At 43.0% G+C, this 6,731-nt stretch overlaps 1 long non-coding RNA gene across 1 annotated transcript; it reads right to left on the reverse strand.

The window, feature by feature from the left end:
• Positions 1-1,579: 1,579 nt before the first annotated feature.
• Positions 1,580-5,443, reverse strand: LOC126933526 (uncharacterized). The gene is made up of 2 exons (XR_007718649.1): positions 5,246-5,443; positions 1,580-3,102 (listed from the first exon to the last, which is right to left on the reverse strand). It is a non-coding gene; the product is annotated as an uncharacterized LOC126933526 (long non-coding RNA).
• Between the last annotated feature and the right edge of the window lie 1,288 nt (positions 5,444-6,731).

The raw sequence follows: 6,731 nt of genomic DNA on the forward strand, positions 1-6,731 counted from the left end.
TAACTGAATGAGATAGCAAATATAAAGCACCAGTGGCAGTGCCTAGTATTAAGGATGTGCTCCATACCTAGACTGCTACATTTCTAAGACAGGGGCTCAGGCACAGAGGCAGGGAGAACCTAGGCTATCATAACTCAGAGTCAAATAAAGTGCCCCAGGAGCAGCATTCTAACTAACCTGCTGACTGGGATTAGTATTTGTTTGAGAGACTGGAATGGGGTTAACTGACCTCGTTTCCATACAGAGGAGGGTGGCTGAACTGAGTGAACAAGCAGGTACTGCTTTTTTTTTTTTTTTTTTCCATAGATGGGTGTTGAAATCCCAGCCCCATACAGCAGACAGGCTCTTGTTCAGGACTTTGGACTTCCAGTCTGATGTCCTTTCAATGATACTGTGCTGCTGGTAAATAGACACTTGACATAAAATATGTTCAAGCATGTCAATGGCACATGCATTGTAATGGTTTTGAAACATGTCTGCAAATTCCTTGATGTTCCTCCCACTAAGGGGTAGCGTTGAATTCCTCTCCCCTTGAACATGGACCAGCCTCAGTGACTTGCTTCTAAGGAAGAGAATGTGGCGAAAGTAATGCTGTGTGTCTGCTAAGGCTGTTTAGAGAAGGGAGATACAGCTTCCTCCTGGCTCTGTCTCCCGGGATGCTTGCCTTTGAAACCAGTTACTATGTTAGGAGGAAGCTCAGGCTACATAGAGAGTCCACATGAAATTTTGGACCAGCAGCCCCACGTAAGGTCTCAGCTAACAGTCAGCATCGATTGTCAGACAAATGAGTGCTTGAGAGTTCAGATCATCCTTGAAGTTGTCCCAGCTGATACCAAGTGGAGCAGGGATGAGCTGTTCTCAACAAGCCCTGCCCAAATTGCTGATTCATGAGCAAAATAAATGTTGTTGTTTGCAGCCAATAAATTGTGGATGGTTTGTTTTGTAGCAATAAGTAAATGGATCATGCACATGCATAGTAGAGCACAGAGAAGCAGCAGGATCCAGTTCTGAGACCTTGTGCTCCAGAGTTGCGCAGTTGATTACACATTTTCAGCTCTGCTGTGTGCTTGCTGGGAAGGTTATATACCCTCTCGAGACTGTTTTGTCCTCTGTAAAATGGTAAGATGGTAAGATTGATTGTATGGGTGTTGTATTAGCTTGCTAAGGCTGCCATAACAAGATACTATGGACTGGATGACTTAAACAACAGAAATTAATTTTCTCATGGTTCTGGAGGCAGGAAGTCCAGTTTCTTCGGAGGCCTCTCTCCTCGGCTTGCAGATAGCTGCTTTCTCGCTGTGTCCTTGCTTCCCAGCATGTGCCTAACAATGTTCACATTTCCTCTTCTATAAGGACACCAATCCTATTGGATTAGGGCCCACGCTAATTAGGATTCACTTTAACTTAATTACCTATTTTAAGGGTGTGTCTCCAAACACAGTCATTCAGAGGTACTGGGGATTAGGACTTCAACATATGAGTCTTGTTGAGTGGTGGGGAGTGGGTAGATACAGTTCAGCCCATGACGATTGTTACCAGGATTAAATGAGGTAAAACAAACATAAAGAATAGGTTACGGGTGGACACATCAGGAGCGTTTAATAAATAATGGCCATTATTATTATATATGTGACGTCAACCTGATTAATTATACCTGATACATGCAGAAAGGGGAACACCACTATGTATGTCCCAGGGGAAGCTGTATATTCCTCTCACTTGGATGATAAGAGAAGACAAGCTCTCTACTAAGCGCACTATGTCCCTCCAGCTCCTAACCTGGGCCCCCTGCTTAGTGATGGTGGCAAGAGAGGGGCTAAGGAGTCCCCTCTGGAGGGAGGAAGCGGCATTATTTCTTGACCCTCAGAGACAGCTGCTTCCTTTGGGGACCCTTGGAAGGGGCTTTAAGCCTGGAAGATCCCAGGGTGGTATCAGGTAAGGAAAGACCTGGGACAGTGTACAAACCAGAAGTGACTCTGTCTGCAATTGCCTGGGTGCTCCAGAACTGACCCTTGGAGTCATCCCCACTGGAGACAATTTGGAAAAGGTATTTTCGAGAGAAAGTCTCCATGCAGAAATCCTTTCTGCCAAGTCCTTTGTTTTCCTAATGTTGCCGCAGTGTCTGGAGCTGACTTTTTAAAATGGCATTTTCCTGGAAAGGATTTTTTGGTCTTTTTTGGAAATGTCTCATGTAAAACAAGATCACCAGTGGGCCGTTGAGTCTAGTCTCCCCGGGCGAGCTTGGGAAATGGCAAGTGGGCGAGGGGGAAGTCTGGGTGGGAAAAATAACAAAAAACAAAGTTGGAGGGAAAGCGGGACGTGACAAAGGGGTCAGCATTCTGTGTTAGGAATAGGCTCAGAGCTCAGGATTCATTCCAGTGGGTAAGGCATCGTGGCAGGGAGGGAGGGAGGGGAAGGGGCCCTTGACAGCAGGACTGTGGGAACGTCCCCTGAGAGCCTCCATTCACCTCAGAAATAGACCTATCCCAGGGCCTGCCACCTCCTTCACTCCTTTGTGTGACATAGGTGAGAAGGCAAAAATGATACAATAGGGGCCATGTCTCTTCCATCAGACTGGATTTCCTTCCTGAAGAGAGGAGCTGTAGGCGGCATTCATTCCACGGCTCTAAGAGGGTTGACTTGTATCTTCCCGTCAGACTGGGGGGTCCCCAAGTACAGGGACCCTGTCCCTCCTTGACCTAAGGAATCCCTAGAGCCGGGAACCTCCTTCCCTTCCTTCTCTCTGTCTCTGTGAACTCACTGTGTGGGAGGAGCTTGGTTTGTGACCTGCCTGACCCAGTGAGCTACTCACAGTTGCATCTCCACCCTTAGAAGCACAGGCAAGATATGTTGACTGAAAGTCATTGCCGTGAGCAGCTTGTCACTACCTCTCTCCAGGCCTAGGGCCAGGGCCATTTCAGTGGCCAAGTGGAATTTCTGTGGCAGGAAGACTCTTGGAAGCTCTTTGCAGAGCTGGCTTTCATCCTCTAGGCTTCTCTTCTGTCCATTCCTTGCTCTTCTGTCCACTCCTCAGCCTGCTTGTGCCTCTCAGTCCCGGCCGGCCTCAGGTCTCCTGGGTTTTTGGTGACCGTGGGCCTCAGACTGGAATGAGGACAAAGAGCAGAGGAATGGGTAGATAAGAATTACTGAATCTCTGAATTAAAAGCTACTCTAGGGGTGGTTTTCTCCTTTTTTTTTTTTTTGTCTGGAAAGTAAATTCATACAGTGGACACTTAAGAATAGCTGTTCTGTGCCAGGCTCTGCTTCAGACACCAGGTACATAGTGGTAGACAAAGCAGTCATGGTTCCTGCCCTCATGGGGCTAAGTGTCTGATATTTGAATATTTGGACAATAGTTTCATTGAGTAGCCATACAGATTGTGCTTAGAAAACCATGTTTTTGGAGTTCTCCCTCCCTCCTAAGGCAACCCATTTCAATTTTGGACAGCTCTGAAAGTTAAAGGTGTCCCTCCACAGATTGAGTCAAAGTCCTTCCCCTTCATAACTTCCACTCCCTTGTCTCCGCCTACTTTCACATCTACCCAGGGCAATAAGCCTGTTCCCTCCCCTCTGAAAATCCCTCACCATGGTGGTAAACCTGTTAGTTTTTCTTTTGTTTTATTTTTGGCTATCTTATTAGGTATATTCATGTTTAGGGTTGTTTTAGTTTTCTGGAGAATTCTTCTTTTTATCATTTTGTGATTGTTTTCTTTACTTTTTCTGACTTTAATATTGCTTCACCACTTGACTTCAAAGTTGTGGGTTCCTACCACCCTCCCATTTCAATAATTGGCTGGAAAGGTTCAATAATTGGCTGGAAAGGTTCACAGACCTTTGGAAGATGCTTTACTTACTATCACTTTTTTTGGATAATGATCACTTGGTATATTTTTTCTGATCTCATTTCAATAATTCTGTGTTACTACATTTTAAGTGTGTTTACTAGAAAAACCAAAAGGCTGAATTTCTTATTTGATCTTAGTGTTTCTTTTAAGAAGTAATTTTAATTCTTTACATTTGCTACATTGATTGTTAGAACACAGTTATGACTGGTATATATTGCTATCTTAATGTTTTTGTTTTAAACTCTTAGCTTCTTTCGATTCTTTTTTTCTTTCTGTTAGTATATTAACAATTTTCTATTTTTCTCTCTTATTGTTTTAACAGTTACATTTGAATTCTCTCCTTTGAGTGGTTATCCTTAAATTTTTAACATTCTGTGAATGCTACCAATTTTAAACTGTTTTTACTTACAACACTTCTGACACCAAATGGGTGGTTTTTTTTTTCCCCCTGCTCACAACTGTTTCCAACTTTCTGGGCACCAGCTGGGTGTCCTACAATTCAGTTCAATTCTGACACTTACTGACTGAAGTTAGTGTCAGACTCGACAGGTTTACGGGCTCAGTCTCACAAGCCTCCCTTCACTTCAGGTGCCTATTACAAATTGGGTGCCCAAGATACTACTGCTTCTGTCTGACTTGGCTACAAAGTTGTGGGTTCCCACCACCTTCCCATTTCAGGTTCAATAATCATCTGGAAGGGCTCACAGAACTCTGGAAGATACTTTGCTGACTGTTAGTTTTTTTTTTTTTTTTTTTTTTGTAAAGGAGCAGATGAATGGCCAGATGAAGAGGCACACAGGACAATGTCCAGCAGAGTCCCAAACACAAGACTTCTGTTCATATGAAGTCGGGGTCTGCCATCTTCCCAGCACATGGATGTGTTTGCCAACTCTGAAACTCGCTGAACCCCTTCGTGTAGTTTTTAATGAGAGTTTCATGATGTAGACAGGATTAATGAAATCATTGGCCATTGGTGGTTGAACTCAACCTTCAGCCCCTCTCCCTTCCCTGGAGGCTGTGGGTGGAATAGGGCTGAAAGTTTCAAACCTCTAATCCTGCCTAGGTCTTTCAGTTGACCAAGACTCCTGAATCTGTCCACATACTGTCAACTACCAGTCCTCTTATTAACATACAAAAGATACTCACCACTCCATAGATGCTAAGGGTTTTAGGAGGTGTGTGCCAGGAACCAGGGACAAAGATCAAATACTGATTTTTGTTATATCACACTGCAATTTAGGTTTATACTTGGCTGTACATCATAGAAAACAGTGGATTAAACATCTAGGGGTTTATTTTTAAACGAGAAGACTGGAGTAAAAAGTTCAGAGCTAATACACATCTTTAAGGATATCATTAAGCACCCAGGGTTTTTAAATTTAATTATCCTTTTCTCTTACCCTTAGTATGTGACTTTGTCTTGTCTTCATGGTTGCAGGGTGTCTGTTGTTCCTCCAAGCATTTCGTCCTTATTTTAGGTAGGAAGAAGAGAAACGGGTGACGGGTAAAGGGCAAAGCATTCTTTCTGGAAATCAACCAGCAGGCTTCTGTTTATATTTCATTGGCCAGAACTGCAATACATTGCTACCTCAGCCTCAGGGGAATCTGGGAAGGTGTGTATTTTTAGCTGGGCACAGTGCTGCCCTGTGAAAAATCAAGATTCTATTAAAGAGAGACTATATACTGTGTGAGTTGCTATAAGTATACATAATTCATGCATATGACTAACAATTTTACAATTAATTACTCTATATCCTTAGGATGCTCTTATTCTAATTACTCCATCCTAAATTTTATGTTACTAGTATTTAGCATTTTAGGTCCACTTTTGTCTTGTTTGTTTTGTTTTATGAGATTGGGTCTCGTTCTGTTGCCCAGGCTGGAGTTCAGTGGCACGATCATAGTTCACTGTAGCCTCGAATTCCTACAGGCAGACACCACCACACCTGGCTAATTTTGTTATTTTATTTTATTTTTTTATTTTTGTAGTGACAGCGTCTTTTATGTTGCCAGGGCTGTTCTCCAGCTTCTGGCCTCAAGCAATCCTCTTCCTTTGGCCTCCCGAAGTGCTGGGATTACAGGCATGAGCCACCGTGCCCAGCCCCACTTTGTCTTTAAATGTCATAAAAATCAGACAATAGTATTGTTACCGCTATTTTACAGTCAATTCTTGTTTAGATTTACCCACATGTTCATCCATTTCTTCACTTACCATTGATTCTTCCACTCTACTCCTTCTTCTCAGCTCAATTTTCTTCTAGAAGTGATAAATTATCTTGTATTTTTCTGAAGATGTGATTAAAAAAAAAAAAATCCCCACTCTTGAATGATAGTTGATCTTGGCTGGGCAGTCTACAATGATAGCTTTTTTTTTTTTTTCTTCCTCTAGCACAGAAAAATTATTCTATTGGGTCTCTGTTTGCTGATGCCAAGTCTGCTATTTTTTTCTTATGAATGATCTCTCTTTAATTCCTGATGCTGTCTTGGCTCACTGCAAGCTTTGCCTCTTAGGTTCATGCCATTCTCTTGCCTCAGCCTCCTGAGTAGCTGGGACTACAGGCACCCACCACCATGCCTGGCTAATTTTTTGTATTTTTAGTAGAAACGGAGTTTCACCGTGTTAGCCAGGATGGTCTTGATATCCTTACCTCATGATCCACCTGCCTCAGCCTCCCAGAGTGCTGGGATTACAGACGTGAGCCACTGCGCCTGGCCTCCTGATGCTTTTATAATTTTTCTCTCTCAGTCATGTTCTCAAGTTTCACTAAAATGAGCCTCGGTGTAATTTTCTACTTAGGTATCTTGCTCAGAATTCCAAGAGCTTCTTCAGTTGAAGCTCTACGCCTTTTGTCAATGTAAGGATTCTAGCCATTATCTCTGAATATT

Source organism: Macaca thibetana, chromosome 13 (genome assembly GCF_024542745.1).
Source record: "Macaca thibetana thibetana isolate TM-01 chromosome 13, ASM2454274v1, whole genome shotgun sequence".
Lineage (NCBI taxonomy): Eukaryota > Metazoa > Chordata > Mammalia > Primates > Cercopithecidae > Macaca > Macaca thibetana.